The sequence below is a fragment of the Pan troglodytes genome, chromosome 5, assembly GCF_028858775.2.
Source record: "Pan troglodytes isolate AG18354 chromosome 5, NHGRI_mPanTro3-v2.0_pri, whole genome shotgun sequence".
Classification (NCBI taxonomy): domain Eukaryota; kingdom Metazoa; phylum Chordata; class Mammalia; order Primates; family Hominidae; genus Pan; species Pan troglodytes.
The window spans coordinates 66,250,710-66,272,353 of NC_072403.2; the positions used below are offsets into that span (position 1 = coordinate 66,250,710).

Here is a 21,644-nt window from a genome sequence, read left to right on the forward strand (position 1 = left end):
CCTGGCCTCTGTGGTTGGGTGGCGTTTATACAGGTCTTTCATATATGATTTAATAAAAGGTGACACGAAATTCAGAAATGTAATCTATAAGACAGTCAGAAAAGCAATTTTTGAAGCACATTCTTGTCAGTATTGTATAATGCCTGTTCTGTAACTGTAATTTTTTTGTGTGTATCTCTGAAATGACATTAAGCTATATTCAATAATGAGGATAGCAAGAATTTGAGACCCCATGTTCATTTCTTTTTGTGACAGGAAGATCAGCCTTTTAAAACATAAAAAAGGAATAGAAATTAACATTTCTCCAGAATTATGTTTCCATTCATTTGAGGTTATCTCTTAATTCCAGCATTTTACTGCATTTGATAAATAGGCCAAATATGTGTTTTATTTATTTGAGGGCTTGGGGGAGGCAATGAAACTTTACAAATTTCAACTGGCATTGCTGTCTGCTGATAAGGATGGGAGTTTGCACCGCTCTGAAGAGATTACATGAAGTAGAATTGGAAAGCAAATTGTATTTACAAAAGATAGGATGATGTTCCTAATAGGTGTTCAGAATAGGCTATTCACTCTCATATTCTGCTGAGCTTTGCTAGAAATAACTTCATTTCAAAAAGGACAAATCTGACTGAAGGTAAAAGCATTCCCTCTTCAGAGATACTTGTCCAAAAGGGTTTACATTAAATTTTCCTGATGGGCACACAGCAGTATTTTATGCTGTATCTGTATAAACCATTAATGTGGAAAATAAATATCTAAATAGTATACTTGATTGCTTCATGCACCAACCATTAGATTACTAGATTTCTATCTACAGTTTTCGGAGAGATGTTGCAATATGATGTTCTGACAATAACTGTCAAAGTCATCATACCAGGATCCATTTTCATCTTGCTGTTGAGGTAAAGTTACAAAAATGTACAGTTGGTAGGTCAGAAAGATCACTATCTCTTGTCATCTGTGGTTTAGTGCTGACCTAAACCACTACTGTATAATGTCAGAATTATCACAGTGTCCAGGCTGCAGAAGTACAACATGCTACATGATTTATTGCATTTCCTGTCTGGAATGAAGATTATGAAAAGGCCAACAGCTGTGAGCTACAGTGGTTTAGAAGAAAACTTAATTTCTAATTTTTATTTGTCTTTTTCCTCATTCATTTTAGATTTTGGATTTAGTAAAGGGGACACATTACCAGGTAGCCTGTCAAAAATACTTTGAGACGATACACAATGTAAGTATTTTTTTTAACTTTATATCCTAATTATTTGTCTTTTGTTACTGTGTCACATTCAGGGATTTTAGTTGCAGCAATGGAAACCACTCTAGCTATTTTCAGCAGAAAAGGGGATTGCATGGTATTAAGTAACTTACAGCATTTATTGAACGACCAGACAACTAAGCTTGGATGCTGCAGAACCAGGAATATTTTGTAACTAGGAGAAGCTACATCATGAGAAAATCTTTACTACAGCTGTCACCCACCACTCCATATCTAGGGATGAGCCCAAGGGTCAATAAAGTTTTTCTGTAAAGAGCCAGAGTGTAAAAATTGTAGGCTTCATGGTCCATATGGTCTGCGTCACAGCTACTCAACTCTACTGTTGTAGTGCAAAAGCAGCTGTAGAAAATATGCAAATGAACAGGTATGACTGTTGATCCAATAGAACTCTATTGATAAAATTAGGTAGTAGACCCAGTTTGACCCATGGGCCTTGATTTGCCAACCTCTAGACTAGATCTGGAATCTTTGCCACAGCTGCCTAGAAGAACCAAGGCTTTTGCCATCTTCCATGCAGAAAATCTGATCCTTGTACTTGTGGCTGCCACCTGATGTTACTGTAATCCACTTCCCAAGTATCATACTTATCTGCATGGCAAAACCTAGATTGCATGTGGACCCCTAACTATACACGAGTCAGGGAAATGTGTTTGGTTTTTATCTTGCCAGCTTCCTTAGTACAAAAAAGCCTGCTTGATTATTAGAGTAAGAGTGAGATGACCCAATCTGACACAGAATAGATTTTGAAGTGTGTAAAGCCAATGTCACAAACTCAGAGGCCTACAGAGATTGGGCATATAGCCCAAAAAAGTGAAGCTGCCTGAGATTAGTACCACAGAGTATAGCAGAATTATGGTGCACTAAACATGTTTGCCCTATTAGAGGCATTCACACTGACAAATTGTGAGGCCCTCTGCAGGCCAACAAAACACATCTCCAAGTCCAATTCAGTCCTCTGGCCCCTAGTTTGCATCCACTGATCCTGAGCCTGGATTTCTAACCTGGGAAAGACATCCAAGAACGGACTTTGGAGATCCTTGTACTTCTTGAAACATTTTGTCTCTAAGTACATATGTGTATTTTTCCATAGTCCATGTTATTTATTAAAGATCCATGACCCTCCCAAAAAGGAAGTTGCATTTGTTGAAATCATCATCAGCTACCATGCTAAAGTTTTACAATTATTTTTATGTTTTTTATTTGGTTGTTACAAAGTAGTTTTTCTATTATGGTTATATAATTGCAGAATTTCTTACTTGATAAAATATCTCATAGGAAAAAGATATTTTATAATATTACCAATAATAATTAAAATAATAATAGTAATACCAGCCAATATCTATGGAACCCTTAATGCAGCGGTCCCCAACCTTTTTGGCACCAGGGACCAGTTTCATGGAAGACAATTTTTCCATGGTTAAACCGGGGCTGGTGGGAGGGCACATTAGATAATCACGAGAAGCACGCAACCTAGATCCCTTGTATGCGGGGTTCACAATAGGGTTCACACCCCCATGAGAATCTAAGGCCACTGCTGATCTGACAGGAGGTGGAACTCAGGCAGTGATGCAAGTGATGGGGAGTGGCTGTAAATACAGATGAAGCTCCACTCACTCACCCACTGCTCACCTCCTGCTGTGAGGCCCAATTCCTAACGGGCCGCGGACTGGGTTGGGAACCCCTGCCTTAATGTATACCAGGCACAGCACTAAAATTTTTGAACGCATTAGCTCTTTTGATTGACATGACAGCAAGATACTATATGTATATTTCCCTGTCTATGAATAAAACTTAGAGAAGTTAAACAATCTGTGTGGGGTCACACTACTTATAGGGGATAGAACTTAGATTTAAATTCAAGCTGTCTAACTCATCTAAAGCTTGTTATCATAACTATGACTGTACTGTTCTATGATATTTGGTACTAAATTTGTGATAATGACAGCAGAGGTAATTGGCATTTTCCTGTTTATCTTCATAGCATGGTAAACAGGTAGGGACTCTAACTTGCCTTACATGCTGTAATTGATTAATGGAAGATCTGGAGCTAGAGCCCCAGTCTGTTGTGTGTCCTGTCCTCATTCTTCTATACCTAACTTTTGAAAGTATTATTCTTATTTAAAAGCTTTTTTAAAAACAAAACTCAAGGAGTAAACATCAAGAAAATAGCAACAACAAAATCTCATTAGTTTTATCACAATAGGAATCTCGCCAGATAAGCCATGTTTGGCAACACCAGGTTTATATGACTCACTCTCTCGGAGACTGCATTCTTTAATTTGGTTGCTCCGCTTGAGAGTTTTAATTTCCTATTGTTCTTTAATCATTTGTGGATGCTTTTAATTAAGAGGCCTCAGAATTTTCACAAGTGAGGTCTATTATCCAACCTCTTTTTATAAAAATAAGATATGAAAATTAGATTTAAACATTGAGTTTGTGGCATAATCACCAAAAAGTAAGGAGTGGTTTTTACTTCTCAAATCTGCTTTTGTAATATCTCTCCTATTGATTATTCCCTCAAGTATTGCCACTATTGCCAATTTTTAAAACTTGTTTTAGATTAATGAAGATTTTGGAAAGACATATATCTAAATCCCCTCACATATAAAAATAGTCTAACTTAAACCACACTTAAATCAACAAAATAAAAAGGCTGTTTGTATTCACTAGATCTCTCACTGTGGACTTTTAGATGTGAATATCCTCCTTCATTTATATTTTTTCTAATTTAATTTAAAAATAGAATCTATTTTTATTGTCAGGTTTCTGCCATCCTACCCCTCCCCCAAATAAAATCCTATGTTTATTTTCCCAAGGCCTCTGTGATCAAACTTACTTAAATGGAAGTTTTGAAAATAAACCAGTTAATTGATACCATTTGCAGCAGCACTATGATAGTTCCATATGGCTTTTTTGGTAATACCAGCTGCCTCATTATAAGCTGTCATTGCAAAACCTCTTGATTAAAACCCAAATATCCCATAGGTAAAACAATATTGCTTTCATTCCTTCAAAATCTACATTTGCAGTGGCAGAAATATGAGACCCATGTTTGTGTGAAGGTCATTGTGTGCAGAATGTGCTGATTCCAAGCAAATGTTTGAGAGAGATTTATTTAGTAGATGTTAAAAGCTGGCCTGCTTGAAACCTGTTTTCCTCTGTATTTTTAGGGTCAATGTTTAAAATAATTTTATACTAATAGTATATTCTTTACTTTCTGCATGTTCCATGTATAAATGAAAACACTAGGTCATGTGTAGATTAACCACAGAATTTTAATAGAAAATAATGTTTTCAGAGGTAGACCTCTTTGGACACTGAGTAACTGTGGGTACTTATTTTCCAAAGGGCTGAGCATAATTTTTCCCCACCATATAAATCTCTAGAGAAATCTTATTAAAACCTATCACATATTTTCCTGCAATCTTAAACAGGATATATGTGATACAATTAAACCCTTTTATAATAACTCAGGGTCATCATTATGAATATCAGTTAGAATGCTGGACTAGAAGCCACCATCATCTCACTTGGATCACTGCAATAGCTTCCTAACTCGTTTCCCAGCATCTACACATGCCCCATTCCAATTCTTTCTCCTCCACACAGCTGCTGGAGTGACCTTTAAAACAGAGAAATCTGGTCATTTCAGGAACCTGCTTTTTAAAACCTTCAATGGCTTCCTATTTCTCTTAAGATGAAATCTAAAATTTATAATGTATCCTCTAAAGGCCTCCACTCCACCCACCTTCCTCTAGACTCCTAAATTTGTTTCAGATCCTTTACAGGACTTTGGACCTGAAACACTAGGACCAAGCTAGTATGGTAGAATGCAAATGCTTCACAGAATTTTCCCATCTCAATACATAAAATAATGCACAAAACACAATTTTTTTAAATCATCAACCACAAAGAAAAACATCAGCAATAGTAACCAAAAAAGAAAACAGGCAAGGAAAGAAACAAAAGAGTCACAGTAGACAAAGTCATGAAAATGCTCACTTAATATTTCCAAACAGAGTAAAGGAAATAGCTGCTGACTTGAGAAGAAATAAGTGAAATGGAGGATTTAGATGTGGATACCTCTATTTCTCTATTCCTTTTCCTAATTTAATTTTAAAGTGAAGATTTCCATTCTGTTTAGTTTATACTCTTCCCCTTCCCCCCACATACAAAAAAAACCCCTAAGTTTATTTTCCTAAACAAGACAAAAGGAAACAGCCATATACACTTCCTTTAAAAATGAAAGTGAAAGAAACAGAACACAAAGAACTCATCCTAGAAGAAAATAGAATTCTATAAAAAGGAAACTTCATCATTTCATTTTGCTATCAAGCAACTTAGTAGATCACAAAGAGCTTCACAAAATGAGTTAAGGACAATTGCAGATCAAGAAAAAGGAGAAACAGCATCACAGAGCCATGGCACAAATCCTCACTTCAAGGCCCTTGGCACTGTTTTAGTGGTTAATAAAAAAAGATTAATTATCTCTGAAAAAAAGGCAGCAGCCCCAGTCAGGGGCTTATAGATAAAATCCCCATTTCCCTGGGATGGAGCACATGTGGGAAGGGGCAGCTGTGGGTGCAGCTTCAGCAGACTTAAACGTTCCTGCCTGCCAGCTCTAAAGAGAGCAGCAGATCTCCCAGCATAGCATTTGAGCTCTGTTAAGGGACTGCCTCCTCAAGTGGGTCCCTGACCACCATGTCTCCTGACTGGGAGACACCTCCCAGCAGGGGCCGACAGACACCTCATACAGGAGAGCTCCGGCTGGCATCTGGTGGGTGCCCCTCCGGGACGAAGCTTCCAGAGGAAGGAACAGGGCGCAATCTTTGCTGTTCTGCAGCCTCCACTGGTGATACATAGGCAAACAGGGTCTGGAGTGGACCTCCAACAAACTCCAGCAGACCTGCAGCAGAGGGGTCTAACTGTCAGAAGGAAAATTAACAAACAGAAAGGAATACCTTCAACATCAATAAAAAGGACATCTACTCAGAAACCCCATGCAAAGTTCACCAACATCAAAGACCAAAGGTAGATAAATCCACAAAGACTGGGAGAAACCAGCGCAAAAAGGCTGAAAATTCCAAAAACCAGAATATCTCTTCTCCTCCAAAGGATCACAACTCCTCACCAGCAAGGGAATAAAACTGGATGGAGAATGAGTTTGACAAATTGCCAGAAGTAGGCTTCAGAAGGTGGGTAATAACAAATTCCTCCGAGCTAAAGGAGCATGTTCTAACCCAATGCAAGGAAGCTAAGAACCATTGAAAAAAAGTTAGAGGAAATGCTAACTAGAATAACCAGTTTAGAGAACATAAATGACCTGATGGAACTGAATAACACTGCATGAGAACTTCATGAAGCATACACAAGTATCCATAGCCGAATTGATCAAGTGGAAGAACAGATATCAGAGATTGAAGATTAAGTTAATGAAATAAAGCAAGAAGACAAGATTAGAGAAAAAAGAATGAAAAGGAATGAACAAAGCCTCCAAGAAATATGGGACAATGTGAAAAGACCAAACCTAAGTTTGATTGGTGTACCTGAAAGTGACCGGGAGAATGGAACCAAGTTGGAAAACACTTCAGGATATAATCCAGGAGAACTTCCCCAACCTAGCAAGACAGGCCAACATTCAAATTCAGGAAATGCAGAGAACATCACAAAGATACTCCTCGAGAAGAACAACCCCGAGACACATAATTGTCAGATTCACCAAGGTTGAAATGAAGGAAAAAATGTTAAGGGCAGCCAGAGAGAAAGGTCAGGTTACCCACAAAGGGAAACCCATCAGACTAACAGCAGATCTCTTTGCAGAAACCCTACAAGCCAGAATAGAGTGGGAGCCAATATACAACATTCTTAAAGAAAAGAATTTTCAACCCAGAATTTCATGTGCAGCCAAACTAACCTTCATAAGCAAAGGAGAAATAAAATCCTTTACAGAGAAGCAAATGCTGAGACATTTTATCACCACTAGGCCTGCCTTACAAGAGCTCCTAATGGAGGCACTAAGCATGGAAAGGAACAACTGGTACCAGCAACTGCAAAAACATATCAAATTCTAAAGACTATCGACACTATAAAGAAATTGCATCAACTAACGGGCAAAATAACTAGCTAGCATCATAAGGACAGGGTCAGATTGACACATAACAGTATTAACTTGAAATGTAAAGAGGCTAAATGCCCCAGTTAAAAGACACAGACTGGCAAATTGGATGAAGAGTCAAGACCCATCAGTGTGCTGTATTCAGGAGACCATCTCACAGGCAAAGACACACATAGGCTCAAAATAAAGGGATGGAGGAATATTTACCAAGCAAACAGGAAGCAAAAAAAAAAAAAAAAAAAAAAAAGCAGGGATTGCAATCCTAGTCTCTGATAAAACAGACTTAAAACCAACAAAGATCAAAAGAGAGAAGGGCATTACATAATGGTAAAGGGATCAATGCAAAAAGAAGAGCTAACTCTCCTAAATATATATACACCCAATACAGGAGTGCCCAGATTCATAAAGCGAGTTCTTAGAGATGTACAAAGAGACGTACACTCAAGCACAATAATAGTGGGAGACTTTAACACCCCACTGTCAATATTAGATCAACGAGACAGAAGATTAACAAGGATATTCTGGACTTCAACTCAGCTCTGGGCCAAGTGGACCTAATAGACATCTACAGAACTCTCCACCCCAAATCAACAGAATATACATTCTTCTCAGCACCACATTGCACTTATTCTAAAATTGACCACATAATTAGAAGTAAAACACTCCTCAGCATATGCAAAAGAATGGAAATCTTAACAAACAGTCTCTCAGACCACAGTGCAATCAAATTAGAACTCAAGATTAAGAAACTCACTCAAAACCGCACAACTACATGGAAACTGAACAGTGTGCTCCTGAATTACTACAGGGTAAATAATAAAATTAAGGCAGAAATAAATAAGTTCTTGAAACCATTGAGAACAAAGACACAACGTACCAGAATCTCTGGGACATAGCTAAAGCAGTGTTTAGAGGGAAATATATAGCCCTAAATGCCCACAAGAGAAAGCAAGAAAGATCTAAAGTCGACACCCTAGCATCACAATTAAAAGAACTAGAGAAGCAAGAGCACACAAATTCAAAAGCTACCAGATGGCAAGAAATAACTAAGATCTGAGCAGAAATGAAGGAGATAGAGACACAGAAAAACCTTCAAAAAATCAATGAATCCAGAAGCTGGTTTTTTGAAAAGATCAAAAAAATAGACTGCTAGCCAGACTAACAAAGAAGAAAAGAGAGAAGAATCGAATAGATGCAATAAAAAATGATAAAGGCGATATCACCACTGATCCCACAGAAATACAAACTACATCAGAGAATACTCTAAACACCTCTACACAAATAAACTAGAAAGTTTAGAAGAAATGGATACATTTCTGGACACATACACCCTCCCAAGACTAAACCAGGAAGAAGTCAAATCCCTGAATAGACTAATAACACGTTCTGAAATTGAGGCACTAATAGCCTATCAACCAAAAAAAAGCCCAGAACCAGACAGATTCACAGACAAATTCCACCAGAGGTACAAAGCAGAGCTGGTACCATTCTTTCTGAAACGATTCTAAACAACAGAAAAAGAGGGAGTCCTCTCTAACTCATTTTATGAGGCCAGCATCATCCTGATTCTGAAACCTGGCAGAGACACAACAAAAAAAGAAAATTTCTGGCCAATATCCCTGGTGAACATCGATGCAAAAAATCCTCAATAAAATACTGGCAAACTGAATCCAGCAGCACATCAAAAAGCTTATCTACCATGATCAAGTCAGCTTCATCCCTGGGATGCAAGGCTGGTTCAACATACACAAATCAATAAACATAATCCAGTGCATAAACAGAACCAATGACAAAAACCACATGATTATCTCAATAGATACAGAAAAGGCCTTCAACAAAATTCAACATCCCTTCATGCTAAAAACTCTCAATAAACTAGGTATTGATGGCACATATCTCAAAATAGTAAGAGCTATTTTTTTGACAAACCCACAGCCAATATCATACTGAATGGGCAAAAACTGGAAGCATTCCCTTTGAAAACCGGCACAAGACAAGGATGCCGTCTCTCACCACTCCTATTCAACACAACATTGGAAGTTCTAGCCAGGGCAATCAGGCAAGAGAAAGAAACAAAAGGGTATTCAAATAGGAAGAGAGGGAGTCAAATTGTCTCTGTTTGCAGATGACATGATTCTACATTTAGAAAACCCCATTATCTCAGCCCAAAAACTTCACAAGCTGATCAGCAACTTCAGCAAAGTCTCAGGATACAAAATCTCTGTGCAAAATCACAAGCATTCCTATACACCACTAATAGACAGAGACCCAAATCATGAGTGAACTTCCATTCACAACTGCTACAAAGAGAATAAAATACCTAGCAATACAACTTCCAAGGGATATGAAGGACCTCTTGAAGGAGAACTACAAACCACTGCTCAAGGAAATAAGAGAGGACACAAACAAATGGGAAAACATTCCATGCTCATGGATAGGAAGAATCAATATCGTGAAAATGGCTGTAATGCGCAAAGTAATTTACAGATTCAATGCTATGCCCATCAAGCTACCATTGACTTTCTACACAGAATTAGAAAAAAACTACTTTAAATTTCATATGGAACCAAAAAAGAGCCCACATAGCCAAGACAATCCTAAGCAAAAAAAAAAAAAAAAAAAAAAAAAAAAAACAACGCTAGAGGCATCACGCTACCTAACTTCAAACTATGCTACAAGGCTACAGTAACCACAACAGCATGGTACTGGTACCAAAACAGATATATAGACCAATGGAACAGAACAGAGGCCCCAGAAATAATGCCACAGATCTATAACCTTCTGATTGTTGACAAACCTGACAAAAACAATCAATGGGGAAAAGATTCTCTATTTAATAAATAGTTTTGAGAAAACTGGCTAGCCATATGCAGAAAACTGAAACTGGACCCCTTCCTTACACCTTATACAAAAATTAACTCAAGTTGGATTAAAGACTTAAACGTAAGACCTAAAACCATAAAAACCCTAGAAGAAAACCTAGGCAAAACCAATCAGGACATAGGCATGGGCAAAGACTTCATGACTAAAACACCAAAAGCAACGGCAACAAAAGCCAAAATTGATAAATGAGATCTAATTAAACTAAAGAGCTTTTGCACAGCAAAAGAAACTATCATCAGAGTGAACAGGCAACCTACAGAATGGGAGAAAATTTTTGCAATCTATCCATCTGACAAAGGGCTAATATCCAGAATCTACAAAGAACTTAAACAAATTTAAAAGAAACAAACAATCCCATCAAAAAGTGGGCAAAGGATATGAACAGACACTTCGCAAAAGAAGACATTTATGTGGCCAACAAACATGAAAAAATGCTCATCATCACTGGTCATCAGAGAAATGCAAATCAAAACTGCAATGAGATACCATCTCATGCCAGTTAGAATGACAATCCTTAAAAAGTCAGGAAACAACAGATGCTGGAGAGGATGTGGAGAAATAGGAATGCTTTTCCACTGTTGGTGGGAGTGTAAATTAGTTCAACCATTGTGGAAGACAGTGTGGCGATTCCTCAAGGATCTAGAACCAGAAATATCATTTGACCCAGCAATCCCATTACTGGGTTGTACCCAAAGGATTATAAATCATGCTACTCTAAAGACACATGCACACGTATGTTTATTGTGGCACTATTCACAATAGCAAAGACTTGGAACCAACCCAAATGCCCACCAATGATAGACTGGGTAAAGAATATGTGGCACATATACACCATGGAATACTATGCAGCCATTAAAAAGGATGAGTTCATGTCCTTTGCAGGGACATGGAAGAAGCTGGAAACCATCATTCTCAGCAAACTAACACAAGAACAGAAACCAAACACTGCATGTTCTCACTCATAAGTGGGAGTTGAACAATGAGAACACATGGACACAGGGAGGGAAATATCACACACCAGGGCCTGTTTTGGGGGGGTGGGGTGCTAGGGGAGAGATGGCATTAGTAGAAGTCCCTAATGTAAATAACAGGTTGGTGGGTGCAGCAAACCACCATGGCATGTGTATACCTATGTAACCTGCATTTTCTGCACGTGGACTCCAGAACTTTAAGTATAATTTAAAAAATATTAATTAAAATGAGGATTCATTAATGATATGCACATACCTTAAATATTATATCTTAAAGTTAAGATATTTAAATGCCATTTATTAGTTAGGGCAGGGTCTTTTGAGTATCGTTTAGTGTTTGGAATTTGATTTTATCTTTCTTTTATAAACTATACCCATAATACAGCATCAGCAATTTCCAGTTTGGATTCCTTAAAGTAGAAAAGGAACTTGATATATGCAAAGCAATAGGATCTTTCTCCCTCTCCTTCTGTGACTCCCACCTTTTTTTTAAGTGACTTGCTTTTCTTGACTCTTTAAAAACATTTTATTTAGATTTCATAGAACAACTCTTTTTTTTACATTCATTTTTATTTACTTTTCCCATAGCAACCCTATGACCTAACACTGTTATCTCCATTTCATAGATGGAGAAACTCAGACTTTAAAAAGATTATCCTATTTTGTGCACATTGAAGTCTAATAAATGTATTGATAACTGACAACTTGAAGCGAGGTATAGAAAATGCCAAGATATTATTATAGCATAAGATACTAGGTTATTTTTGCATGAAATAATACAACTATGTTTTTATAATCTTTGTAGCCAAGTTTATCTCTAGAAATAAAATTTATAATGGAGATATCATTATCAGTATGATTTTGCATACAATCTCTTAAAACAGATTTCAGAGCAACTAATGATCTAGTCAGAAGGCCTGAATTTTAATTCAGACAAAACCAGTTACTAATTCTATGACCTTGAGTAAACTGTCTATTCTCCTTAGGCCTCTGTACATGGAGGAGATTGAATTTAATGGATTCCCCAAGGTCTTTCTAATCTCTGATTTTCTGTTTACAAACTATTTTACAAACTATAAAGCCTTCTGATTAAAATGTATTAGACAATAAACATACTTTTTGTGAAACACATTGCAAAATGCAAAATTATATTGGATTTCCCAGTTTTTAATGAGTTGGGTGAAAATTGAGTGTAATAAAAAAGTTCATAATAAAAAAATTCATAAATGATTCCATTGTTAATAAAAATTATAGATATAAAACATTTCAGAAACATTTTGAAATCAAGTAGCTAAGTTAAAAAAAATAAAGCAAAGATAAAATTTGTTCTTAATGATCTATAACTCTTAAAATCAGTCTGTATACTATCCATCTGTTACACACTGGAATTACTATAAAATTACCCTAACATATATTAACAACTAGCAAAAGAGAATCAGAGATTCCTAGGGTGCTTAAATAAGTATTACCAGAAAAGACTCATGTTTCTGTCTGTTGGTCTGTCCACCAGTAGGGTTCATTCTAGACCACAGCAGCAACCCCTTTTTCCCTGGCCAATTCATTTTAATCTACTATAAGATTATACATAGCTTTAATCACACCACGTCTCTTTTTAAGGGTTTTTGGTGACTCTGTTGCCTAGAGAATTAGGTCTTGACCACTTACCCTGATTTTCAAGGCTCTCTCAGGCTGGCCCCTGCCTGTCTTTCCAACCTCATTCCTTATTGTTTCCTTGTATGTGCCTTTCATAGTAGGCTATGTGAACTATTTAATATTTGCTTTCCCAGGACATTCCCTCTTTACCTTGCTCATGTGGTCCTGCTGCAAATATTGCCTTTCTCCTCATCATCCCAGCTTTTCACTCTCTCCATCTTTCCAGATACAACTCAAATAGCACTCCTCTTACAAAGCCTTCCTTGATCTCCTTAGCCGAAATTTCTCTCTACTGTGGAGTGTAATAGGCCTTTATCTGTGACCCTCATCAGTTCTCCATTCTTGGTAGAGGTTCTTAAGTATATGACTTACTGGGTTGGAAATTTGAGTTAGTCAAATGTATTCCTGTATGCTGAATAGCGAATAGTTTATAACACAGTCTTTTATATAGTAAGGCTTTAATTAAATATGCAAAATTATCACTGGTATACACTATTTCTGGGTTCACTTCACCAAATATTTATTAGATACCTACAGTGTGCAAGTCACTTCAGTACGAAGGGTGAGACGTAAAAGGATTAGTTAATACAAGACAGATGAACAAAAGAAATGGAATCACTTCTCAGTTTCCAAAAACTTGATAAATGAAAATACCACCCAAGAAACCAACAGTCACTCACTCAAGCAAAATGATATTTTTGTTGTCAACTCCAACTGCAGAAGGCGAGAAGGCAGGGATTTGAGACTGTGGAAAGTGAAACTGAATATAAGGAGAGATTACTAGAGTGCATAATTTGAAATGATACTCAATATTAAAGTTTAATGATAGTATTTGAGAAAAAATAACATAAGTTATGAACCAGGCATGTTTTTATTCGGTCACAGTGAAATTTACAAGAAGAGATTTTCTGTAAAAAGACCAAGGAAAGGCCAAGATTAGAATGAACAATTACATTGACTTAGGTTGCTTTTTCAGTTTATATCATACTAAATGAGTGCACATGCCAGACTTACAAGTCAGCTCTAAAACACAAGTGGTATCAGGGACCAGTATCAAAATGATCAAAAATGATTTTACGATCACTTAAAAACCCACAAATATTTATTGGCCTACAATGTGGTAGGCCTTTTGCTTGGAACCGGGGATACAATAATAAATCACACAGGTCCCTAACCTGTGCCTCACTAACATACAATGTCATTCACACACATACACACACACACACACACACACACAGGTTTGTATTCCAAACATATTTTTATAGTTTTCTAATTTTTTGTTTTGACGTAATTGTCAAGCAGAATTGGTAATGTTTTGGGTATTGCCAGAATTGAGGGCTTGGTGTAGATGGGAGGTGGCAGGTGGGAGTTGGGGGCTGGGGAGGTGAGAGAAAGGTATCTAGTATGCCCCAAGGATGAATGGTGGTACCAGTCACTGAGAGCAAAGGATGGGGAGAGGGGAAAGGATACGTTTCCTGTTGGGTTTGAGCTGCCTTTGAGCCATCTTAGATGTTGAGTAGGTGTTGGATATGGGACTGAAACTAGATAGGGAACTGGAGCCAAACACAGAGGCTCAGACTAGAAATATAAATGTGGGAGCCACTTAGGTTTGGGTAGTGGTTGAAGCTCTCTTTGAATGAAATGGTGTAAGTAGCTGATTAAGTGTTAGAATGCAAACAGCTAGAATCCATGTTTCAGGTATTAAGTTTTAAACAAGTACTAAAACAGCTTTTGAAACTCATATATTTATAGCTTTGCCATGTATTAATGCAATATAAATTTCATTCCTTTACAGGTGGATGATTGTGGCTTTTCTTTGAATCATCCTAATCAGTTCTTTTGTGAGAGCCAACGTATTCTAAATGGTGGTAAAGACATAAAGAAGGAACCTATCCAACCAGAAACTCCTCAACCCAAACCAAGTGTCCAGAAAACCAAGGATGCATCATCTGCTCTGGCCTCTTTAAATTCCTCTCTGGAAATGGATATGGAAGGACTAGAGGATTACTTTAGTGAAGATTCTTAGGCAGTTTTGTAACCCTTTTTCCTCAATAGCCTGTTTCCTGTTTTTAAGATTTTGCCTTTGTTGTTGAAAAGGGTTGCACTCTGTCACCAAGGCTTAGTGTAGTGACACAATTACAGCTGATTGCAGCCTTGACCTTCCCAGCTCAAGTGATCCTCCTACCTCAGCCTCCCAAGTAGTTGGGACCACAGGTGTGCACCCCATATCCAGCTATTTTTTTTCAATTTTTTTTGTAGAGGGGGGGGTCTCCCTATGTTGCCTAGGCAGATCTCAGACTGCTGGGCTCAAGCGATCCTCACACCTCAGCCTCCCAGAGTGCTGGGATTACAGTTGTGAGCCACTGTGCCTGGCCTTTCTTTTTTTAACCTTTTTGTTTAACTTCTCTCTTCACTGCATCCCAATCCATCTACAGGCATGCACACTTATTAGGAAAGCAGGTTTGAGGTAACGAGACTTTCACTATATTTTGCTTTGACAGAAGGAAAGAGGAAGAGTTTCTATTAAAATCTGTCACTTGAGTGATGTCATTCAAGTCCTATTTTAGGCGATAAAAACACCTTTGGGGACTGGTTAAAGTCCCCCAGAAACTACAATAAAGAACAACTTTTGTTTTAACTCTTAATCACTTTGTAATTTTGACTCAATCCTTTTCTGGGCCATTTTTGTTAATAAATATCAAAGTGTACATGACAGTGTCTGCGTATAATTGGGAGAGTCTTATGTCGTAACAGATTGGATATTACTTCAGTTTTAAAGTGGTAATTTGGATTATCCAACACACTGCTGATCACTAATGAAGATTTTAAACTTTTCTTTAACTTTTTTTAAGAGTTGACCTATTTGTGGTTATTCTACATCAGGCACCAGACTCTCCTGAGTGAACTGTGACTTGGGAATTAAAATAAAGTATAGCCAGTTATATTTATTAAGGAATAATAGGGATATTTTATTATGTAAAACAATGGCACGTCTTATCTGCTGCCATTACTCTGGGGACAGGTTCATGAAGAATAGACAATTACCAAGCAAGAAGACTGTACATATAAAATAAAGTGTTTATTTTACCCTCTAACTTCCATACCTTTTTACTTCTGTAGTTGCTGTGAATTACCAAATAGATTTGGTAAATTAATTAACTTCAGCAATGAATAGTGATACTTATAGTAACCCCCTCATTTCAGTGCCAGCAATGGAATTTAATAAATGTTGTGGATGATTACAGACATACAAGATCAATGTCCTGTTCTCTCTGCCTGCGTTTGTCAAGGGAGTAAGGTGAAGTTGATGATCCCTGGCACGTATGCCTTGTGGAGCAGTGCCATTGTGGATACCCTCGTCTAAATAGTGATTTCCTCCCGGGGCTCTACTCACTCACCAATAGGATTTGGGGTGCTCAGGAAACCCTGTTTGAAACATAGTTCTTCCTCATCTATTACCTTGGAATATGTGAAAAGTATTAGTCTATTTCTGTCTTCTTTTCCTGGTAAAGAGGGATACTTTTATCCTTTTGAATCAGATACTAACTAAATTGAAAAGAGGACATTGTATTCAGAAAACTAGACTGTTAGCAGGACCGTATTTTTAATCGTGATAAACTGCATCACGATGAAAAGGATTAAACAGGATCAGATCATCAGAAACTAAAAATGTCAACTAATTGAGTTTTCATTTTAGGCTTCTGAGTCAAAGATTTCTTGGAATATTTAGCAACATATAATTAAAGGAGATACTATCTAAACTTTTACTTGTCTTGGTGAATTATTATTACCTAGTTCAGAAAATAGTATTATTCCACTACAAATTACCCCTATAAATCTCTGCCTTCTGAAACCATCTGCTACTCCCTTCATCATTTGTTGTTCTCAACAGGAATCTGATGATTGCCTACCACTTTATCCATGGACTGCAAAACCACAAGTCCTTTAAAAAAAATAAGAAGAAGAACAAGTGCTACCTGGAGCTGTTTTAACCACAGAATTAAGTTAGCTTTAGAAAGCCGAGCATAGAAATGTAGGTCTTCGTTGTGTTAAAAGGGAGATATTAGAAGCACTCTTGCCACTGTAGTTCAATGAGAAATTTTCTGATAGAATGTTTTGTATCTGGCAGCATTTTGCAAGGCTGTCTTTTTCTACTGCTTCATGTTCTCCTTCTTTTATGAAGCCTGTGCTCCCACCAGCTAAAAGGACAGAGTCATTAACGGCATGGTAGATGCAGCTTACTGGACTGTTTATTTTATACTGGCAGCCCCAGGAATTTGTGTCATCTTACTTGAATGTTTTATATGTGTCTAATTGAACTCCAAAATAACACTAGTTTAAATATTGGTTGTATTACAGGTTCAATTCAATTTATTCATAATAAGGTTTGATCTCCTGTCATGTATTATACAGAAGAATATATAAACATTCTGTGAAATCTATAGATTAGAGGATAGGGGATAGAGGTTTATAAAAGAAAATCAAAATTAATGCTTTTCTGGTGCTTTTTGGAGTTGGAAAAAGCAATTTATTTTTCACGCTTCACAGGTCTTGACAATTTTGATTTGTTTTCTTTGAGAGCAGACCTGTTTGAACTGGGTGATGTAAAGAACCCAAAAGAAAAAATCAAAAGCCAACAGCCTCTTTTCAAAACCGTAGCCAGTGAAAAAGATTATGAGTCTTCCAGATCTTTTAACTGTTAGTCTTTTATTATCTCTTCAAGGAAGAGAGGCTGTATGATTGTATCAAAGACAAAAGAAGAAACAGCAAAAGAAAGAAACTAGGTTGGAAATTTGTAGCTGGTTGAAGCAATGACATTGTTAGGAGAAATTCTGTCATATTTCTTTCAAGTTGTTTTTCCATAATGTTTTTCACTCTGTCCATACAGTAAAAATCTTAGTTGCCATGTGCATAAAAGAACACTAGGAAGGTTTTAAGTAAACTTTTTAGGACTGCTTATAATATTATAGAGTCATAAAAGTGAATAGTTATAGATTTCGAATGAGCTGGGAATGGAATAAAGCAATGGGAAAGATCTTTAATTCACATAGAATTTTAATAAGCTAAGGGAATTCTTCTCTCTCTAAAAGCATGCAGGGTGTTTTGCTTGTTACACTTTGCTGTCTTATTGATACTCAGGGTCTTTGCAAGCAAACTTCTGTAATTCTTTACAAAGAAGAGAAGAAAACTTCTGGGATTTAAGCTTGAAAGGCGAAATGAGACAATTCTAAAGTTCTGTTTCAGTTAGAGTCTACTCTTTGCAAATTTAATCAAGGTCTTCCATAGGCATCAGCTTGACATTAAATTTAAGTGCCCATTAAAGTGAGAGTTTGACAGCAGTTCTGAATGTGAAGCTCAGTCTGAGGACATCTTTACAGCTGGAAGGGGAAAAAAAAACATTGAGAAGCCTCAAACCACTGTGGTAATTAGATCCATTTGTTAACTTCTTTTTTAATGTTGGCAAAGGGAGGGAGAGAAAAGGTTGACAGAGGCTGGAATCAGGAAGGCAGTCCAGAGCTCCCTGTAGAAATCGGGTAAGTATGGGTCCCGTATTGCAGAGAATACTAGCAGATATTCCCTCTGACAAATGAGTGAGATGGGGAATTTATTTTATGAACTTCATTAGGTTTGTCTTCCTTTCAACACACAGAGCCATGGTGTGTGGAAGCTGCGTTTTGGATAGGTGTGCTGGTTTGGTCGTAAGGCCCTTTGGAAGACACAGAGCGTTATTTGGGAGTGGACCTCTGGTGGTACGTTGTTGGCCTGAAGAGTTAATGTTTCTCACAAGGGTATCTAACTTATATTCAGGTAATCACTTATTTACCCAAAGCATCTGGTATTTTCAGTATTGAATTCCTTTCTCACAGGTCGCGATTGCCCTAGTCTAAGGCTTCTCACCATAATTGGCATTGTAGGCAATTAGCTTCATGGAAATCATGTCACCAGTAGGAAATTATCTTCCTACTTCACTGACCTGCCTGCCAAAAATGATACTAGTTCTTGTTATTGGTTTGCTTTCTATCCTGTAAGCTCTTTTTGTTCATTGCTTCATGACATTTTACTTTTTCCAGAATTATCACTGTAGAACCTTATCAGAGGCTAAAGAATATGTCTTTATATAAAGGTCCTGCATTTCCCTTGAGCTTTCCATTGCAGTACTGCTTTTGAACATTGATGACAAGGTAGTGAAACACTGATAATAAATATATAATGGGTTTTTCAATTTAACCTTGCATTTCTAGGTATTCATTCACCACACTGAAACTATGAGGCTTTTTAAGGTTTTGTTTAGTTTTGCACTGAAAGCACAGGGAAAAATAAATTCAACAAATACTGCATTTAAGACTGACCATCTTGTGAACATTTCCCCGATTACTCCCACACATTTTTTTAAGAGATCTTACCTTCTATTTGAGTCATGGGATACCAAGGTCTTCATTACTAATTAAAAATGACATAGTGATACATACTTCTCTTTTCCCTTTCATTGGCAAGAATTAAACTGTGATTTAAACAATGCTCTATCACCCTTAACTCTTGGTTGTCCGTAGAGTTCCTGCCTGGTTCTCTTCTTACTTCTACTTCATGGGTCTCCCTGAGTGAACTCATTCACCCCTATGGTATTTTTTTCCATCCATATGCAAATAATCCCCAAATCTGTATCTCCAGCTGAGAATTCTCTGAGCACAGGTCCATCTATCCAGCTATCTCTTGGATCTCTTTTTAGGATATCCCACAAGTATCTCAAATTTAATTTGTTCAAAGATCAAACCTGTTCTCTCATCTATTTCTCACCTATTTTGTCAATACAGAAACCCTAAAGTTAACCTTGACTGTGATTTTCCACCTTCTCCATACATCCAAATCCAATTGATTCTATTTTAATACCAGTGTGTCTAAACCAGTAGATCTCAAATGGTGGTAATTTTGCCATGCAGGAGACATTTTTGATGATCACGACTGGAGGAGGGTCTGCTCTTGGCATCTAGTGGATGGAGGCTGAGGATGCTACTAAACATCCTACAGTGCCCCTACAGTGCACAGGACAGCCCTTCACCACAAAGAAATATGTGGCCCGAAATGTGCAGAAACCCTGTTCTAAACAGTTTCCTCTCCTCCCTTCCTTCCTTGTACTACATTAGATTGCCCTCTCATCATTCTAAGCGAAGTGGTCTCAACTAACTATCCTAGTCTCCATTTGCCCACCCTGAACCCCATCCCATATCCTTCTTCAAAATCTAATCCAAATACTTTTCCCCTGGGTGTGTGTCTTGAACATGGCTCTCCATTACCTATATGAGGAAGTCCAACCACCTATTATTTTGTGCATGAGGCCCTCCATGACCTGGTTCTGTCTACCTCTCCAGTTCCATCTATTGCCATTCAGCTCCCTACTCTATAATCCAATCCAGTGATTTAGCCATTCTGCACAAACTTTCCCTGCACATTCAACTACACACTCCCTCTTTCCTCATATTACCCTCCCTGCCTGGAATGCCCTTCCATTCCCCACCATGCTAACTACTGTTTCTCCTCTAAGGCTCAGGTTAGGTACATTCCTTCAGCTTTCTCTGTTGACCCCAGTATAGATTCATTGTCCCTTTCAGTTCATCTAACATATGCCATGGATGTTATAGTTAATAGCTATATGACAGTACTTATACTTACAATCATCCATTTACTTATGTTTCCCTTATGTTTTACAGTACCCATTTACTTATGTTTCCCTTCATTACATTATAAAGTCCTTGAGGACAGAAACTGTATCACTTTCATATTTGAATCCCTAATAATTAGCATTGTCTCTAGTTCTTAGCATCGTGCATGACATTCTTGGGCACTCAGTAAACATGGGTAGAGTGCATGAATGGTTACTTGCTTATTAGGAATCTCAAATTCATTGTTTTTAAGACCTACAAACAAGAGGTGGAATGGATTCTGGGCCCCAGATTGGAGGCATCACTTACAATCAAAACTTGGGCAAGCTCTTTAATTTTCAATGCTTCATTTGCTTCATATGATGAGGGGATAATGATTACACCTACTTCAAGATGATTCTATTAGCTGCTATTACATCTACAACAGTCAGCATTCTGTCTGTCACATGGAAACACTTGTGTTGTTTGATAATCAACCCTTCCAACAAATGTTATACTACTACATGGATTCTCCCTATTTCAGGGGCATTCATTCTGAATATCCCTTACCTGGAGTAATCCTCTTATATCCACTATAATGTGGTAGACTGTGGGAGCTAGGGGAACCCACCAAACAAAGTTTTAGCAAAAAGCACACACGTCAATGGATCTATGACTGCCACACCTTTGACACCTTTGTAGCCAGGCAGGGTAGATGGAGAATTGCCAACTATGAAACTGGAGGATTTCCTATGTATGGGATATACTGTGGTAAGAAAAGTTGCTTACAGGGTGTCACAGAGTACTGCTTGTTCTTAAAAAGGAAGAACTGAGGCAACTTGAGCTTTGGAATATAGAAATGTCAGTGAGTTTACATATGACTCCCAGTGAAAGTGATACCTGTGGGGTACCTAGTCTCCAAGCACTTAAAAAAGTACTTTTAGGTAGATCAAATCAGGTACCACCATGGCACTTCTGGAAGTGGATAAGAATAGTAATCATCTGCATTTTCCCTAAAAATGACTCTGAGAGGCCTGGCATGGTGGCTCATACCTGTTACCATCACTTCAGGAGGTCAAGGTGGGAAGATCACGTGAAGC

At 37.6% G+C, this 21,644-nt stretch overlaps 1 pseudogene; it reads left to right on the plus strand.

Moving 5' to 3' along the window:
* Window positions 1-15,788, plus strand: part of LOC129144368 (DNA primase large subunit-like) — a 152,378-nt pseudogene extending 136,590 nt beyond the window's left edge.
* Window positions 15,789-21,644: the final 5,856 nt, after the last annotated feature.